We start from the raw sequence: 19,255 nt of genomic DNA on the forward strand, positions 1-19,255 counted from the left end.
TCGATTCCGGCCTTAGGTAACTGTGCCGAGTTTGCACGTTCTCCCCGTGACTGTGTGGGTTTTCTCCGGGTGCTCCGGTTTCCTCCCACAGTCCAAAGATGTGCAGGTTAGGTAGATTGGCCATGGTAAATTGCTTCTTAGTGTCCAAAAATGTGCAGGTTGGGTGGATTGGCCATTCTAAATTGTCACTTAGTGTCTAAAGATGTACAGATTAGGTGGATTGGCCATGCTAAATTACCTGTTAGTGTCCAAAGATGTCTAGGTTAGGCGGATTGGCCATGCTAAATTGTCCCTTCATGTCCAAAGATGCACAGGTTAGGTGGATTGGCCATGCTAGATTGCCCCTTAGTGTCCAACGATGTGCAGGCTAGATGGATTGGCCATGCTAAATTGCCCCTTAGGGTCCAAAGATGTGCAGGTTAGATGGATTGGCCATGCTAAGTTGCCACTTAGTGTCCCAAGATGTGTAGGTTTGGTGGATTAGCCATGGTTAATGTGTGGGGTAAGGGTTGGGGTGAAGGGAAGGGCCTGGATGATATGCTCTTTCGGAGAGTCGGTGCAGACATGATGGGCTGGATGGCCTCTTTCTGCACTGTAGGGGTTCTATGTTTCTGTGAAGGAAAATGTCCACTTTGAAAGGGGGTAGGAGTTTCAAACTCTCTTCCATGAAAAGCCATTGATGCTGGGTCAATTATTAGTTTTGAATGGAGATAGATTTCTGTTTAACCAGAATTATTAAGAGATGTGGGACAAAGATGGGTAAATGGAGTTACATCACAGATTCGCCACCATCTCATTGAACATTTGAACTGACTCGAGGGCTAAATGGTCTAGTCCTGTTGCTATGCTACCGACAAACTTTCAGTACTCCAACTGAGGAATGAATAGTTTTTATTTTGATTACCCCACATCCCACACCTTTTAATTGTTTTAAAATGAAGCAAACCCCAATTAATCTAACAAGGTTCAGACCCACTGAACAATTTTTGTCTCAGTCACAAATAGTTGCTGCATCTGTCAGAAATGAGCAATTACACATTTAACTGTTGCAGATTCCAACAAACACACTGGGCGAGGATTGTCAGTGGTTTGGGCTGGGATTAATAAGGGTATGTCACACAGGGGGAGTGTTACGCAATATTTGCCTGCCTTTCCTATTTATCCACAACTTGACATCTACATAGCGGACATGGACAGAGTCTCATTTAAGAACATAAGAACATAAGAAATAGGAGCAGGAGTAGGCCATCTAGCCCCTCGAGCCTGCCCCGCCATTCAATAAGATCATGGCTGATCCGAAGTGATCTGAAGTGATCTCATTTGACATGCTGTGGCACACAGGGCAGTTTGCCTCCGTGTCTCTCATTTCATCTGGAGGGTGAAGTTTTATAATTGGTAGTAGTACATTGATAGGGTGAAATGTGGCTCAGTGGTTAGCACTGCTGCCTCACAGAGCCAGAGGACCGGGTTCAATTCCGGCCTTGGGTCACTGACTGTGTGGAGTTTGCACGTTCTCCCCGTGTCTGCGTGGGTTTCCTCCCACACTCCAAAGGTGTGCGGGGTGGATGGATTGGCCATGCTAAATTGCCTTTTAGTGTCAGGGGAATTAGCAGGGTAATTACGTGGGATTATGCAGAAAGGGCCTGGGCGGGACTGTGGTCAGTGCAGGCTCACTGGGCCGAATGGCCCCCTTCTGCACTGTAAGGGATTCTATTCTATGCTAAAACATAGCTGATGCACTATAGGGTCAATAGAAGTTAGCACTGCTGCCTAACAGCGCCAGAGGCCCAGGTTCAATTCCGGCCTTGAGTGACTGTCTGCGTGGAGTTTGCACATTCTTTCCCAGTCTGCGTGGGTTTCCTCCGGGTGCTCCAGTTTCCTCCTACACTCCAAAGATGTGTAGGTTAGGTCGATTGGCCATGCTAAATTGCCCCTTAGTGCCCCAGGATGTGTAGGTTAGAGGGATTGGTGGGGTAAATATGTGGGGTGAGGGGGATAGAGCCTGGGTGGGATTGTTATCGGTGCAGATTCAATGGGCTGAATGGCCTCCTTCTGCACTGTAGGGATTCTATGATTTCTATGATTTCTATGAATATACCCTGGCATTATACATTCCAGGATAAATTTATGATCACTGAGGGAATATTTGAGGGAATATTGGAAAGAGTGACGGCAGCAGCCTCAATATTCAGATACTTATTCAAAGTGGGCACGCACGCCATATTTTACATTGAAAGCGATTCGCTGGTGATTAGACCAGGAATATTAACTTTAAAAATGCTCTGAAATGTCCAGATGGTGCATCTGCACCTCTGGAAAAGAAAGTTGTAACTGGGAGTAAATCGGAAAAAAAATACAGATATTTGTTAATAGCATTTAACACAAGCCCTCGACAGGTCAGGGATCAGCTGTGGCAGATGCACAGTAGAAGTCAAATATTACATTTCCTTTTGTTTTTCTTTCCAAAATCCCCCTTGAACTGAAAGATATTGTTATTTTTTGTAAAATGATAGTTCCAGATGTGCACCCATTTCTGTGTAAATATCTCAGTCCTGCTGATTTTGTACAGGGATTCAGACTTGCTTATAAATGTTGTGTAAATTCTAAACTGAGACAGTTTTGGAAAGTTCCACTGGATGTTGATCTAGGCATAATGTACTGCCACGCCATTTGTTAGGAAACCTTCATTTTAGAAATGTTAACTGAAAGGTGGAGATTGTTGGTACATTGAACATATCTCTTTTAATGAGCAGTGGGACATTCCTCATTGATCCAACCTGAACTGACTGAGTCAATTGTAATACATAGTTGGAAGTCTTATATATGGTACACTTTCAGGTGTTGATTTAGCTCAGTTGGCTGGACGGCTGGTTAGTGAAGCAGAGTGACGCCATCAGTGCGGGTTAAGTTCCCGTATCGGCTGAGGTTATTCATAAAGGCCCCGCCTTCTCAACCTCGCCTCAGGTGTGGTGATCCTCCAGCACGGTGGCACAGTGGTTAGCACTGCTGACTCACAGCGCCTGGGTCCGATTCCCGGCTTGGATCACAGTCTTGCGGAGTTTGCATGTTCTCCCTGTATCTGCGTGGGTTTCCTCCGGCTGCTCCAGTTTCCTCCCACAGTCCAAAAGATGTGCTGATTTGCTGCATTGACCCTGCTAAATTCTCCCTCAGTGTACCCCAACAGGCGCCGGGGTGTGGCAACTAGATTATTTTCACAGTAACTTTATTGCAGTGTTGATGTAAGCCTACTTGTGACACTAATAAATAAACTTTTTTTAAAAATGTCCATGTCATGAAAATTAAGACCTACTTCTCTGATTGTCTCATATTCCTTTAAAAAGGTAATTAAATATAAAACACTTTTCCCATTTTCTCTGAATAAATTACATTAATTTTTCTTCAGTTGCATATTACTCCCTTGCCCACCCAAAATTTAGGCCATAGACATCGATGGTACAACAGTGGTTATGTTGCTGGACTTGTAATCCCAAGGCCCAACTAATTATCCAGAGATTTGGGCCAGAATCCTCTGGTCTTGCACGCCCCCCACCCCTCACTGCCACTGCCAGCAAGAGCGGAGAACTTGGCACTCAGCCAAAACTTCATTCACTGCAGCAGGACCGGAGAATCCCAGCTGTGGGCAAGGCTAGGGAATTCTGGCTGTGCTTTCAAATCCCACCATGACAGCTGGGAAATTAAATGTAGCTAAATAAATAAATCTGAAATGAAATGTTAGCATCAGTAATGGCGACCCTAGTTGGTAAATGGTGGGTGAGTGTAAAACCCCATTTGACTTCCCCTATGTCCATCAGGGAAGGAAATCTGCCATCCTTATTTTGTACGTCACTCTAAAGCCACATTATTTCCAATTTCCACATTATTTCCTCTGTAACTCCAAACCCACAGCAATGTGAATGACTCTTAACATCTGTGAACTTGTTAACCAAGGCACTGAGTTGGCATCCTTAAGGGCAATTATGGATTGGCAATAAATGGTGACCTTAGCCAGTCATTTCCCCAAGGCTGTTCCACATTCCACATGTACACAAGTCTTCAACTTCATCCTCACTGTAGCCCTCTCCTCCCAGTGCCAATCTGGGGCCATGATGAATATTTCAGCCAACTGTGCCCGCCAGTACTACTTCCCACATGTACAAACTCCAAGGTGTTAGTTTGGTGAAAGGGTGAAGACAGCTGCCAATTGAGCACTGTGCAAGTAAGACACACCTATTTGTTAGCTTGGTTTAAGCAAACAATATAGATTCCAATTGTTGAATGTTCCCAGAGGCGCTTACCACAGAGACATCTGTAGGTTTAGCACCACCAGTGCGGAGATGACACAATTTTCACGGAGCATTTTTTGGCGGATTCTGCTCTTTCATTTGGTGATGGCGCTGAATGCACTGATTGACAGTTTTGGGATAGTTCAGGAATCAAGTGTGAGGAGGGTCACATGTTCTCAGACGCAGCAGCAGAGGTCCTGGGGGAGGGATGCCCTTCACCTATAGGCGGAAAAAAAGTCCCCTCTCTCTCTCCTGTCCTTTTCTCCTGTTCCACCTAGGCTCATGTCCTTTTCTTCAGTAGCCCAAGGTGCCCACTAGCAAGACGCTGATGAGAAAATATGCCCTTTCTCCTGATGACTCCAATAAGGTAGAGTATCACAGCACTCACCTTTCTTAAGTGGCATCCTCAAAGAGTTTCCAGACTGGATGCTGATCGAATGTTGGGAGTACTGGGAGAAAGTCTCTCAATATGTTTCCGAAGTCTTCTTCAAACCTCCAGCAAGAAGTGAATGATAAATAATGATATTCCTTTAAGAAGCACTCAAAAACCTTGAATAAGAAGTCATATACTCCCAGTCAGCTGGTCACTGTTAGGATAGGAAATCAAATCAAAATCCCCCATTTTCATTGCTCCAGAATTGGTGGCTGTATGTTCAGCTGCCAAAGGCCAAAGCTCTGGAATTACCTCCCTAAAACCCCTCAGCTCCTCGACCTCTCCATCCTACATCAAGACGCTCCTTATGACCTACCTCTTTGACCAAGCTTTTGGGCACCTGTCCTACAAGCTCAGGTGGCTTGGTTTGATTAATAATCACATCCATGGAACGATGTGGGATATTTTCCTCTGCTTAAGGGTGCTTTAGAAATGCAGGCTGGTGTTGTTGGAGTTCTCATTGATGTGTTACTAAGTGACTGGCATAATGACAACAATGTCGGTGACATATTGGACAATTTTTGCTTTCCTACCAATTCAAAGGTCTTCATCTTTAATCTGCTAATTGTTGTGTCTGGATTACCACAAAGTAACATTTGTGCTGCTGAATATTCATAAGATTCCGTTTGACTAGTGGATAATTATTTCCCATTCATATGATGGGTCACAATGAAGGCGGTAATTATATATTTCATACTCTCCTATTCTGCTCATTGTCAAAAAGCTTTAATATAAGTCTCTTCCAAATTCAGGGGGGTTAATGCTTGCTGAGAAAAGACAGCGGAAAAAAAACAAAATCATATCGAGCAGAGGCCAGTCCACTGCTTAAAGTAACAGACTCTTGCCGAGGCTACAGTGTGCGACTGAGAGGGCTTTTGGCCTCAGCATAATCAGAGTAGAGGAAAACACGAGAAGACTGAAGCGATTGAGGCACTTGGCCCCGTTTTCCATCACCGTGCACAGCTCACTCGTTCAGGCACCAGGGGTACCTGTGAACGACACACAAGTAGACCATTTTCACCTTGATGCCAGATCTGTTTTCTTTCCCCTGCTGTCAGTGAGGAATGTCGAGTTTTTTGCTGCTATGATGCTTGGTTTCTAGGCAGCTTGATGGGGGCGCTGACTGGAATTTCCCATTTGCTCTGAAAAGATGCCAAAGGCTTCCAGGAATGAAGGCCAAACAGCTAAACCAATCAGAAGGCAACAAACTGAACACAACCATCTACTGATGCAGTCGCGTTTCTGGGCCAACGGCTCGGTGAAGTTTCATTTCGAGTCCCGATCCTGAACCTCAGAGTGTCCTGGGCATAAACTTTGATCAGCTTAATTTAGAAGGTTTCCATTTACTCACACACTCCAGTTATTTTACACCTTCCAGAGCACAAGAAATTGCCAGAAATTGTCCCTAATATATATATTTCCTCAGCACTGAACACAATACTGTCATACAATCTAGCGGAACCGAAGACTCTCAACTGAGGAGATTCAGAAAGAATGTTCCTGATGGCCGGGGGAGTCCAGAACTCGGGTTCATAGTTTGAGGATAAAGGATAAACCTTTTAAGACTGAGATGAGGAGAAATTTCTTCACCCAGCGGGTGGTGAATGTGTGGAATTCACTACCACAGGAAGTAGTTGAGGCCAAAAGGTTGTGTGATTTGAAGAAAAAATTAGATATAGCACTTCGGGCTAAAGGGATCAAGGGATATGGGGGGAAGGGGGGGGGGATCAGGATATTAAATTTGATGATCAGCCATGATCAAAATGAATGACGGAGCAGACTCGAAGGGCTGAATGGCCTCCTCCTGCTTCTATGTTTCTACTGGTGAAATTTTCCCGTCCTGCCTGCCACGGGGATCGTGACGAGCGGGACACAGACCATGTAAAGGTTTGTTGACTTCGGGGCGGATTTTCCGGCCAATGTTTTTATGTAACTAGGAATTGCCCCCTGCTGCATCAATGATGTGCTTTGAACCTCAACATCACCTCTGCTTCGCTTCACTTGCCTGCTTACTCCAATTCAGGATCACAGGATGTCGGAGCCTATATCATTCACACACACGCACCACCATCCCTCCCTGCCCCGCACCCCGGTTTTACCAAGATGTCAATCCTGTTGTCCATATTGTGATCCTCAGCAGCCATTCAAGGGAATCTATCTTCTACAACTTGCACTGTTGCCACAAGATATTTACCTCCCGTTATTAGAACTACAAGTGCATTCCTTCTCTCTTTTATGAAAATAATCTCCCATTTCCCGGCATTTCCCAATGCTAGCATTATGCCCCAGCTCCATAGGGAGGCTGGGAGGGCGAGGATCTTGATCAGGACTGCCAAATCAAAGCCACCTTTGTGTTGTCGACTCATGCCTACTTATTTCTGACCACCCATTGGGATGGGATGAAGATTTACCCTCATTCTGGGCTGCATTCAATGTCTGATCCCACTGGTCAATGTATCATCCTCTGGACATGTGGCACTTGAGTGTTCCTTCTGAGCAGAAGCCTCTGTATTTGAAGGCATGATATAGATAAGCGGACCACCTGGAAAGGGATTAAAATTGAAGTCACAGTGGCCTGATTCAGCAGTTCTGTGGTGAAATCATTTATAAGCCTTCACTCTAGATCTGTTTCTTTTGCAGGCTGATTAATCGAACCCAGACTCTGTATCGCCCAAGGAAGAACAGGAAATATGGAGGCAAAGTCACCATAGTCCCGAATGACCGTAGATCCCTCTGAGGGTCACCACACCTCAGGTGAGGGGCATGGTTGAGAAGGTGCAGCCTTCATGAATAACCTCAGCCGGTACAGGAATTGAACCCGCACTATTGCCATTGCTCGACATCACAGACCAGCCATCCAGCCAACTGAGCGAAACCGATTCCCCACAGGAAATGAAGATAGAATATAGAAACCCTACAGTGCAGAAGGAGGCCATTCGAGTCTGCACCGACCACAATCCCACCCAGGCCCTACCCCCACATATTTTACCTGCTAATCCCTCTTAACCTACGCATCTCAGGGGCAATTTTTAACCTGGCCAATCAACCTAACCCGCACATCTTTGGACTGTGGGAGGAAACCGGAGCACCCGGAGGAAACCCACGCAGACACGAGGGGAATGTGCAAACTCCACACAGACAGTGACCCGAGCCGGGAATTGAACCCGGGACCCTGGAGCTGTGAAGCAGCAGTGCTAGCCACTGTGCTACCATGCCGCCCCGTATGTAGCAAGTGAACCACTCCGGTCTTGTCAGTTCCTGTTGTCCAAGTATTTGATATAAAAATTGAAATTTGACATTTATTACTCTTGAAATGGAAGAATGATGTGACACTGAGGGTATTAATTAAATAGTGGGCTGAGAAAGTTTCAAAAAAATATTTGGATGAGCACTTGAAATATAATATTCAAAAACATGGGACAAGTGCAGGAAAATTTGGGAACGTGAAGGAGGGCATGGTGACACAGTGGTTAGCACTGCTGCCTCACCGCTCCAGGGACCCAGGTTCGATCCCCGGCTTGGGTCACTGTCTGTGTGGAGCCTGCACATTCTCCCCGTGTCTGTGTGGGTTTCCTCCAGGTGCTCTGGTTTCCTCCCACAGTCCAAAGATGTACAGGTTAGGTGCATTGGCCATGCTAAATTGTCCCTTAGTGTCCCGGGATGTGTATGTTAGAGGGATTTGTGGGGTAAATATGTTGGATTACGGGGATAGGGCCTGGGTGGGATTAAAAGTAAAAGTTTATTTATTAGTCACAAGTAGGCTTACATTCACACTGCAATGAAGTTCCTGTGAAAATCCCCTAGTTGTTCCTGTTGTTGGTGCAGCCTCAATGGGCCAAATGGCCTTCTTCTGCACTGTAGGGTTTCTATGAAAATGGGATGAGCGTGCCTCAATGGTAGATATTGTCATTGCAGACTTGATGGCCAAAGAGCCTTTTCTGCACTGTCTCAATCTATAACTTTATGGGGTGGGATTTTCCAACCGCGCTCACCTCAAAGTCGGAAAGTCCCGTCCAAGGTCAACGGACCTTTGCATGGTCCATATCCTGCCCATGGCGATTCCTGTGGCGGATGGTAAATTCCGCAATATAATTCTAAGAGGGAAAAAGTCCTGAAGTAAAATTATAAAGTGTTGCTGGACACGGAATTAAAACTTTGTTTACAACGGACAAGAGATCGAATGCTCCAATCACCCTTGGCTCGGTGGCACTGTGGTTAGCACTGCTGTCTCACAGCACCAGGGACCTGAGTTTGCTTCCGGCCTCAGGTGACTGTGTGGAGTCCACACGCTCTCCCCATGTCTGCGTGGGTTTCCAGCGGGTGCTCCGGATTCCTCCCATAGTCCAAAGATGTGCAGGTTAGGTTGATTGGCCATGGTAAATTGACCCTTAGTGTCAGGGGGATTAGCAGGGTAAACATGTGAGGTTATCATAGAAATCATAGAAACCCTACAGTGCAGAAGGAGGCCATTCGGCCCATCGAGTCTGCACCGACCACAATCCCACCCAGGCCCTACCCCCACATATTTACCCACTAATCCCTCTAACCTATGCATCCCAGGACTCTAAGGGGCAATTTTTAACCTGGCCAATCAACCTAACCCGCACATCTTTGGACTGTGGGAGGAAACCGGAGCACCCGGAGGAAACCCACGCAAACACGAGGAGAATGTGCAAACTCCACACAGACAGTGACCCGAGCCGGGAATCGAACCCGGGACCCTGGAGCTGTGAAGCAGCAGTGCTAACCACTGTGCTACCGTGCCGCCATGGGAATGGGGCACTCCCAATCAGTGCCGTTATGGGAATGGGCACTGATTGGGATTGTGGTCGGTGCAGACTCGATGGGCTGAATGGCCTCCTTCTGCACTGTAGGGATTCTATGATCTATGATAACTCGAAGAGGGAAAAAGTCCTGAAATAAAATTATGAAGTGTTGCTGGGTACACAATTAAAACCTACCCCTTTGTTAGTGACGGACAAGAGATTGAATCCTCCAATCAACCTCAACTCGATTTAACATAAAGACATTTGACAAATGAATTCAAAAAAGACGTTTTGCTAAACTTTTGACACAGCATTGTATTTCAAAACTACAAAGGCAAGGGAGTTTCGCGTGGCTGGTCTGCTTTATCTTATTCTCACCATGCTGTGGCCTCTTGAATGATCCAAGAGTTTTAAATTATTTCCATGTGAAAAACTGCATTTTAACACCTATCCTTTAATTAGCTTTGACTGCTGAAGAATCTGCTTTTGTGAGTTTTCTTTGTAACCTCATTCTCTTGATACAGATGAAGACCCTTCCTTGAGGCACTTCCAAGGTTCCGGATGTCCCCTTGCTGCTATGGAGACCAAGCAGTTCGTAGTTCATTGTGTGCGGCCAGACCAGATCACCTGACAACTGCAGCCTTGTATTTGGAGACTGTCTTGTGTACTGTGCGCAGCGCTGCCCACAAGGACAGCACTCAGGCACTGGGGCCTGTTCAGAGAAGAACCACATCGGGTTAGCACAAACTGCAAAAACTTTTGAGCCTAGATTTTCCTCATCTTGCTGCCAAGTTTAGGGAAAGTATTTGTGCAGCTGGAAGTGGCATAAGTCCTGCGCTGCCAAGAAAACCTGCAAACATAGCAAGCCGATGTGGTTTTAGTGCACTCAGGGTGTCGAAAGCACCTGCTTCGGACAAGCAGGCATTTCATGCAAATGGGAATTTGGGAATGTGCCAATCCCGTTATTCCCATCTTCCTGGTATGCAGGACATGGAACAAAAAAATTCTGGAGCTAAAAAAAAGTCTGTGTAGGAAATCGGTGAACGAGCCTTCATATTAAGAGCATAAGTAATGGGAGCAGATGTAGGCCATTCGTCCCCTCAAATCTGTGCTGCCATTCAATAAGGTCATGGCTAATCTGATTGTAACCTCAATCCCACATTCCTGCCCGTTCCCCATAATCCTTGAGTCCCTCATCAACCAAAAATCTGTCTAATCCTGCCTTAGATGTCTTCAATGACCCTGCCTCAGGACTTCCTGGTGGAATCTCTCAGGCCTCCCAGATGCGTGTATCACGGCAGCGGGAGGTGGCACACTGTCCGTTGGTGGCGGAGTTTTCTGGTCCCACCGCTCTCAATGGGATTTTGCATTGATATCACTCCATATCACCACGAAACCTGCGGGAGGGGGTGTGCTGCTGGCGGGACCAGAATATCCCACTGGCGTGAATGGCCGGAGATTCACCCCCAATGACTCTCTGAGCCAAGAAATTCCTCCTCGTCTCTGTCTTAAATTGAAGGCTGCTTATCTCGAAACCTTTCCCCTGGTTCTAGATACCCCACCCCCCGTCCCTCATGAGGCGAGGAATCCTCTCAGCATCTACCCTGCCAAGCCCTGTAAGAATTTTATTGCCCCCTCGTTGTGTCACTTCCATGATATTCAATTTTTTATCATCACCCTGAAACAAGGGACACTTCTTTTAAGAGGATGTTATTTACCTTCAATATTCTGCATCTTATGGAATAATTTTCATGGAGGCAGCCAAATGAGTGGCACATCCAGATGCCCCACCCAATTGAGGTGCGGTGGCACAATGGTGCCACTGGTGCCTCACTGCGCCAGGGACCCAGGTTCAATTTCACCCTCAGGTGACTGTGTGGAGTTTGCATGTTCTCCCCGTGTCTGCATGAGTTTCCTCTGGGTACACAGGTGTCCTCCCACACTCTAAAGATGTGCTGGTTGGGTGGATTGGCCATGCTAAATTGCCTCTTAGTGTCCCAAGGTTTGTGGGTTAGGGGGGTTAGGAGGGTAAATGTGTGGGGTTATGGGGATAGGGCGATGAGAGGGCCAGGATAAGATATTCTGTCAGAGAGTCAGGTCGGGCTCGATGGGCTGAATGGCCTCTATGATTCTAAAGATGGCGGGAGAGCTCTGCAGCTGGTGGGAGCACCTGTGGCTGTAGGTGATTGGCCGTGCCGTCTGGAGAGTTGGGCACCACCGATGTAAGTGAGAGAACAAGGGGACACCTCAAGATGGAGGCATCATCTGGAGACTTTAAGGAAGTTTAAAACTAAAATATGGCCTCGGTCACCAGGCCAATATTGAAGATAGGAACCTCCCCCTCCAGAAAATGGTCTCTGTGACCCTCTGGAATCCAGGGATCCAGGACATAAGAATGAAAGGAGGAAGGTGCCCCCATCCATCTGCAGGATTTGAGTGATTGATCCATCAATGGGCACTCTAATTGGCTTTATTGGTCATCTGCCAAAGGGGGAGGGTGATGAGACAGACTGGCACACCAGCCAATGGACACAAAATTGCCAACAGCCGCTCCTCTGAACACACCACCTTTGCAAAATGTAAATGGGGCCCTGGGATTCCATCCCAATGTGGCAGCAGTGCAGGAATTCTGTCAGGGAGGCCCAAGGGGGAAGTTTAGGAGTACCCCCATCGCGTAGGATCAATTCTGCAACAGAATCAAAATCACAAAAATCGACTCTCTGGTCGTTATCACATTGCTGTTTACAGGAGTTTGTTGAGTAAAAACATGGCTGCTGTGTTTGCTAAATCCAGACAGCGCCAACAGTAAAAGTACTTCACTGACTGTAAAGCGTTTTTCATTGTCGTATGGTCATGAAAGGTGATTTATAATTGTAAGTCTCTGGGCGAGATTCCCCAGCCTCCCAGCCGTGTGTTTCCCACCAGCGCGGGGTGAGTGGGGGGGGGTGCGTGGTTCGATAATGACAGGATTTTCCACTGTCAGTTGGAATTCCCATTAATGTCACCCCATGCCACGCCACCAGGAAACCTGTGGGCGGGGGTGTGCTGCTGGCAGAACTGGAGAATCTCATGGGTGTGAATGGCTGGATAATTTCGACCTTTATTTTTCCTGTGCTCAGATTTATATGGATTGAACAGTGAGAACCATAGAATGGTTACAGCAGGGTATTTGGGCCATTGTGTACGTAATGACTCTCTGCACATAGAATAGAATCCCTACAGTACAGAAGGAGGCTATTTGTACCAACAACAATCCCACCCAGGCCCTATTCCTGTAACCCCACACATTTACCCTGCCAATCCCATCTGACGCTCGGGCCAATTTAGCATGGTCAATCAACCTAACCCGCACATCTTTGGACTGTGGGAGGAAACCGGAGCACCCGAAGGAAACCCACGCAGACACGGGGAGAATGTGCAGATTCCACACAGTGACCGAGGCCAGAATTGAACCCGGGTCCCTGGCGCTGTGAGGCAGCAGTGCTAACCACTCTGCCACCATGCCGCCCTCTCTTCACACTCTCCCACCTTTCTCCCCGTAGCCCTTCAGATATTTTTTCTTCAGATTATTATCCAATTCTCTTTCAGATATATCAATTGCATCTGCCTTCACCACACTCTAAGGCAGAGCATTCAAAATCCTAAGGATTTGTTGCATAAAAAAGTTTTTTCCTCACGTCTCTGTTGGTTTTTTTTGTCAATCACCTCATGTTGGTGTCCATTGGTTCCCGATTCTTCTGCCAATTAAAACAGTTTCTCTCTACTCAATCTGTCCAGATCCCTCATGATTTTGAATATTTCTATCAAATCTCCTCTTAATCTTCTCTTCTCCAAGGAGGACAGACCAAGTTCTCCAATCTATCCATGTAATTGAAGTTTCTCATCCCTGGAACCATTCGTGTGAATATTTTTTGCACTCCCTCTAATGCGTTCACCTCCTTCCTAAAGTGAGGTCCCCAGAACAGGACACAATACTCCATCTGAGGCCTAATCAGTGTTTTTCTTTTACAGGTTTTGTATTCTACGCCCCTATTAATCAAGCCTAGTATCCTGTATGCGTTATTAACTACTTTCTCAATCTGCATTGCCACCTTCAATGTAGGAATGGGAAAATTCCGCTCAGGGAGTCAGTCATCCCTCCCCGTATCTGCGTGGGTTTCCTCTGGGTGCTCCAGCTGCCTCCCATGGTCCAAAGATGTGTAGGTTGGGTGGATTGGCCATGCTAAATTGCCCCTTAGTGTCCCAAAATATGTAGGTTAGATGGATTAACCATGCTAAATGTGTGGGGTTACAGGGAGAAGGTGGCGAGAAAGGTCATGGGTAAGATACTCTGTCGGAGAGTTGGTGCAGACTCGATGGGCTTTGTAACAATTTGAGAGGGTTATCCCAGGCTGTACGGTGACAAATCAAAGAGCCTCCCCAGATCAATAACCCTTGGGGAGCTTCAGCTGGGGCTGGTTGTAACACCTGACCCAGTTAGAACCAGGGCCTACACATCTCTGGTACAATTACTGAACACTTTCCAATGCGATAGAGAATATTTACATGCATCACATGAATGGATAAAAGGTTTCCAGTTCAAACTCACAACCTGATTATTGAAGTGTTCATTTGGAAATGAAAAAGAGCATTTGCATCTTCTTACTACCTTGCCACTGAATCTTAATCCCTTCAAATAAGAAGTCTATACTTCCTTTATTAAAGCTTCAACTGAATCCATATTCAGTGCAGTAAGTACCAGCGTATTCCACAGATTAACAAGCATGAATGTGAGAAAGTTAGCTTAAAATAGGTTTATTTTTAAGTTGACCTTAGCTCATGGTAATCAACCTTATTTTCTGAAGGCCCAACTATGTCAATAGTTTCCACCATATTTAGCCTCTTGGCAATACAGGAGTCCCAGTATAAAGCTGCTCAATCAAATCCCTTCTAACTGCGCTTCCTCTTCTGAGTCCCATGAAAGATTAACAGAAGGAAGCACACTAATCTGAGCTTCTTCCAATGAAGGTACAGCATGGGCCATTGCTTTGGTCCATTATTGGCACAAGTCATATCATTCAAATCACCAATAGAATTTGTACATAATTGGTCTGACCTATTGGGTAGATGCTGATTTCCTCCAACTCGAGATGGTGGTGCTGTGTTACAGATTGCTTAGGGAGCCCAAGCTGCTATGGCGACGTGCACTTTTACATGCATGTTGTAGTCTGGAGCTATGGATAGCCATGATGTGGAGATGCCGGCGTTGGACTGGGGTGAACACAGTAAGAAGTCTCACAACACCAAAGAACAAAGAACAAAGAACAGTACAGCACAGGAAACAGGCCCTTCGGCCCTCCAAGCCTGTGCCGCTCCTTGGTCCAACTAGACCAATCGTTTGTATCCCTCCATTCCCAGGCTGCTCATGTGACTATCCAGGTTAGTCTTAAACGATGTCAGCGTGTCTGCCTCCACCACCCTACTTGGCAGCGCATTCCAGGCCCCCACCACCCTCTGTGTAAAAAACATCCCTCTAATATCTGAGTTATACTTCGCCCCAGGTTAAAGTCCAACAGGTTTATTTGGTAGAAAATACCATAAGCTTTCGGAGCGCTGCTCCTTCGTCAGATGGAGTGGAAATGTGCTCTCAAACAGTGCACAGAGACACAAAATCAAGTTACAGAATACTGATTAGAATGCGAATCCCTACAGCCAGCCAGGTCTTAAAGGTACAATGTGGGTGGAGGGAGCATTAAACACAGGTTAAAGAGATGTGTATTGTCTCCAGACAGAACAGCTAGTGAGATTCTGCAAGTCCAGGAGGCAAGCTGTGGGGGTTACTGATAATGTGACATAAATCCAACATCCCGGTTTAGGCCGTCCTCATGTGTGCGGAACTTGGCTATCAGTTTCTGCTCAGCGACTCTGCGCTGTCGTGTGTCGTGAAGACCGCCTTGGAGAACGCTTACCTGAAGATCCAAGGCTGAATGCCCGTGACTGCTGAAGTGCTCCCCCACAGGAAGAGAACAGTCTTGCCTGGTGATTGTCGAGCAGTGTTCATTCATCTGTTGTCGTAGCGTCTGCATGGTTTCCCCAATGTACCATGCCTCTGGACATCCTTTCCTGCAGCGTATCAGGTAGACAATGTTGGCCGAGTTGCAAGACCTGATACGCTGCAGGAAAGGATGTCCCGAGGCATGGTACATTGGGGAAACCATGCAGACGCTACGACAACGGACGAACGAACACCGCTCGACAATCACCAGGCAAGACTGTTCTCTTCCTGTTGGGGAGCACTTCAGCAGTCACAGGCATTCAGCCTTGGATCTTCAGGTAAGCGTTCTCCAAGGCGGCCTTCACGACACACGACAGCGCAGAGTCGCTGAGCAGAAACTGATAGCCAAGTTCCGTGCACATCAGGACAGGCCTAAACCAGGATGTTGGATTTATGTCACATTATCAGTAACTCCTACAGCTTGCCTCCTGGACTTGCAGAATCTCACTAGCTGTTCTGTCTGGAGACAATACATATCTCTTTAACATGTGTTTAATACTCCCTCCACCCACATTGTCTGTACCTTTAAGACCTGGCTGGCTGTAGGGATTCGCATTCTAATCAGTATTCTGTAACTTGATTTTGTGTCTCTGTGCACTGTTTGAGAGCACATTTCCACTCCATCTGACGAAGGAGCAGCGCTCCGAAAGCTTATGGTATTTTCTACCAAATAAACCTGTTGGACTTTAACCTGGGGTTGTGAGACTTCTTGCTATGGATAGCGACAGTAGACATTCCAACTTTCTTTCAGTCACTTGGCTGACCAGACCAGGCCACCATGAGTAGGAAAGCAGGTGGCTGGATCCATAAATTATAGAATCCCTACAATGCAGAAGAGGCCTATTGAGTCTGCACCGACTCTCCAACAGAGTATCTTACCCATGGTTTCTCTCCCCGCCCTCTGTCCGTAACGCTACATATTTGCCATGGCTAATCCATCTAACCTACATATCTTGGGACACTAAGGGGACTAAGGGGCAGTTTAGCATAGCCAATCCACCTAACCTGCATATCTTTGGAATGGCTTTTTTTCTCCAGGTGCTTCGGTTTCCTCCCACAGTCCAAAGATGTGCAGGTTAGGTGGATTGGCCGTGCTAAATTGCTGCTCAGTGTCAGGGGAACTGGCAGGGTGAATATATGGGGTTACGGGGATAGGGCCTGGGTGGGATTGTTGTCGGTGCAGGCTTGATGGACCAAATGGCCTCCTTCTGCATGGTAGGGATTCTGTTCGATGATTCTATGACTTTGCAAAAGCACCCTGCATAATAAGGCATTACGTTGCTTGCAATACAAAGTCATGGGAAGCCTTGCTGTCACCCTATTTCATGTTCAAAAAGCAGGAGGCAAACTGATCAGCCATCAGTTGCGACGTCTGAAAAGCTGAGATCCGAAGTTTCGGACGACTCCATGAATCTGTTTGAATGAAGGCTGGTGTAGTTGAAATGAATTGTTTCCTGACTCACTGACACTCTTCAAATAGGAATCAGTTTGCAGGAATTCTTAAAGAAGCTCTTAATTTTGACCTTTCCTTCCCGACTCCTTGTTCTACCCGAGAAAACATGTCGATGCTCGGGAGGAAGAAAGAGCGTTTCTCGCGGAAGAAATAACAGAAGAGAGATTTGCATTTATATAAAGCCTTTCACAGCCTGGGGATGTCCGCAGAGTGTTTTGCAGCCAATGTTTTGCATTCAACATGACGGGGACATCTTGTCCCTCTGGGTGAACATCTCTGGCTGGCTTTCAAACTTGGTTTGAAATACATCCTTTTTATTTAATAGTTTGTAATATCAGTTTTTTTTGGCAATTTCTCTTTTATAACTCAGGCAGTGAAACTGAAGAGAGTTCTCAACAGAAATACATTCCTATCTGGCAACACTTACTCATCCGTGGTGTATTTAAATAAGGATACAAGAGGCTTTGCAACCTGATTTGCAAGACACAAAATACTACAAGTAGCAATGATCAATCTCACGCACCTCGACTGGGAGATGATTCCACTCAGAAATAATAGTCAAAATAATATTGAGTTTGTTTCGCAGAATAAGGTCACACTTGATTTAATGATGAAATGCATTAAATGATGATCGTAAATTGGTTACAAGTACATTTCAGAACCATATCGAGATGACACATCTCTCTTAAGAGTAATTTACCCCAGTGGGGCAATCTATCTACTAAATAGCAGCAAAAGAACAAAGAACATTACAGCACAGGAACAGGCCCTTCGGCCCTCCAAGCCTGAGCCTGCCTAAACTAAATTGAGGGTGATTTAGTGGTTTGGATCAGGAATTGACTAGCTGTAAGAAAACAGAGGGTGGTGGTTGATGGGGAATATTCATCCTGGAGTTCAGTTGCTAGTGGTGTACCGCAAGGATCTGTTTTGGGGCCACTGCTGTTTGTCATTTTTATTAATGACCTGGATGAGGGCGTGGAAGGATGGATTAGTAAATTTGTGGATGACACTAAAGTCGGTGGAGTTGTAGACAGTGCGGAGGGAAGTGGCAGGTTACAGAGGGACATAGATAAGCTGCAGAGCTGGGCTGAGAGGTGGCAAATGGAGTTTAATGCGGAAAAGTGTGAGGTGATTCACTTTGGAAGGAGTAACAGGAATACTGGGTACTGGGTTAATGGTAAGATACTTGGTAGTGTGGATGAACAGAGGGATCTGGGTGTCCATGTGCATAGATCCCTGAAAGTTGGCACCCAGGTTGATAGGGTTGTTAAGAAGGCGTACGGTGTGTTAGCTTTTATTGGTAGAGGGATTGAGTTTCGGAGCCAGGAGGTCATGCTGCAACTGTACAAAACTCTGGTGCAGCCGCACTTGGAGTATTGCGTACAGTTCTGGTTGCCGTATTATAGGAAAGATGTGGAAGCATTGGAAAGGGTGCAGAGGAGATTTACCAAGATGTTGCCTGGTATGGTGGGAAAATCGTATGAGGAAAGGCTGAGGGGCTTGAGGTTGTTTTCGTTAGAGAGAAGAAGGTTAAGAGGTGACTTAATAGAGGCATACAAGATGATCAGAGGATTAGATAAGGTGGATAGTGAGAGCCTTTTTCCTCGGATGGTGATGGCTAGCACGAGGGGACATAGCTTTAAATTGAGGGGTGAGAGATATAGGACAGATGTTAGAGGTAGGTTCTTTACTCAGAGAGTAGTAAGGGCATGGAATGCCCTGCCTGCAGCAGTAGTGGACTCGTCAACATTAAGAGCATTCCAATGGTTATTGGATAAACATATGGATGATATTGGAATAGTGTAGATTAGAGGGGCTTTAGATCGGTTCCACTGGTCGGCGCAACATCGAGGGCCGAAGGGCCTGTACTGCACTGTAATGTTCTATGTTCTATGTTCTAAAACCATATGCACTTACGGAGGCCATATCCTTCCATTTTCATCTTGTTCATGTATTCGGCTAGATGCCCCTTAAATGCTGCTATCGTACCTGCTCCCACCACCTCCCCGGGCAGCGCGTTCCAGACATCCACCACCCTCTGTGTAAAAAAACTTGCCCTGCACATCTCCTCTAAACTTTTCCCCATGCACCTTAAACTTGTGTCCCCTGGCACTTGACTTTTCTACCCTAAGAAAGATCATCTGACTATCCACTGCATTGCAAAATTAAGAATCATAGGGGTGAATTTTACCATCCTGCCCACACGGGAATCGGAGTGGGCGAGGGGCGGACCATATGTGCCGTTCTGGTCACCACATTAGAGGAAGGATGTGATTGCACTGGACA

Source organism: Mustelus asterias, chromosome 7 (assembly GCF_964213995.1).
Source record: "Mustelus asterias chromosome 7, sMusAst1.hap1.1, whole genome shotgun sequence".
Lineage (NCBI taxonomy): Eukaryota > Metazoa > Chordata > Chondrichthyes > Carcharhiniformes > Triakidae > Mustelus > Mustelus asterias.